The sequence below is a fragment of the Portunus trituberculatus genome, chromosome 31 (assembly GCF_017591435.1).
Source record: "Portunus trituberculatus isolate SZX2019 chromosome 31, ASM1759143v1, whole genome shotgun sequence".
NCBI lineage: Eukaryota > Metazoa > Arthropoda > Malacostraca > Decapoda > Portunidae > Portunus > Portunus trituberculatus.
In genome coordinates, this window is record NC_059285.1 from 13777889 (window position 1) to 13778777 (window position 889).

The following is an 889-nucleotide window of genomic DNA, read 5'->3' on the forward strand; positions in this document are numbered from 1 at the left end:
TGAAGTGTCTGAGACCACTGTTTCAGAAGAATCTCAGTCAACAGAATCATCCACAAAGGGCACTGGTACAACAAAGGAAACAGAGACATCCACTGAAGTGTCTGAGACCACTGTTTCAGAAGAATCTCAGTCAACAGAATCATCCACAAAGGGCACTGGTACAACAAAGGAAACAGAGACATCCACTGAAGTGTCTGAGACCACTGTTTCAGAAGAATCTCAGTCAACAGAATCATCCACAAAGGGCACTGGTACAACAAAGGAAACAGAGACATCCACTGAAGTGTCTGAGACCACTGTTTCAGAAGAATCTCAGTCAACAGAATCATCCACAAAGGGTACTGGCACAACAAAAGAAACAGAGACATCCACTAAAGTGTCTGAGACCACTGTTTCAGAAGAATCTCAGTCAACAGAATCATCCACAAAGGGCACTGGCACAACAAAGGAAACAGAGACATCCACTGAAGTGTCTGAGACCACTGTTTCAGAAGAATCCCAGTCAACAGAATCATCCACAAAGGGTACTGGCACAACAAAGGAAACAGAGACATCCACTGAAGTGTCTGAGACCACTGTTTCAGAAGAATCTCAGTCAACAGAATCATCCACAAAGGGCACTGGTACAACAAAGGAAACAGAGACATCCACTGAAGTGTCTGAGACCACTGTTTCAGAAGAATCCCAGTCAACAGAATCATCCACAAAGGGCACTGGTACAACAAAGGAAACAGAGACATCCACTGAAGTGTCTGAGACCACTGTTTCAGAAGAATCTCAGTCAACAGAATCATCCACAAAGGGCACTGGCACAACACAAGAAACAGAGACATCTACTGAAGTATCTGAGACCACTGTTTCAGAAGAATCTCAGTCAACAGAATCATCC

At 44.0% G+C, this 889-nt stretch overlaps 1 protein-coding gene across 1 annotated transcript in view; it reads left to right on the top strand.

The window, feature by feature from the left end:
- The first annotated feature begins 691 nt into the window (after nucleotides 1-691).
- Nucleotides 692-889, top strand: part of LOC123511186 — a 3781-nt gene continuing 3583 nt past the window's right edge. Inside the window, exon 1 of the mRNA XM_045266845.1 lies at nucleotides 692-889. This exon is cut by the window's right edge and continues 526 nt beyond it. The gene's annotated coding sequence lies outside the window, so the exon portion shown is untranslated.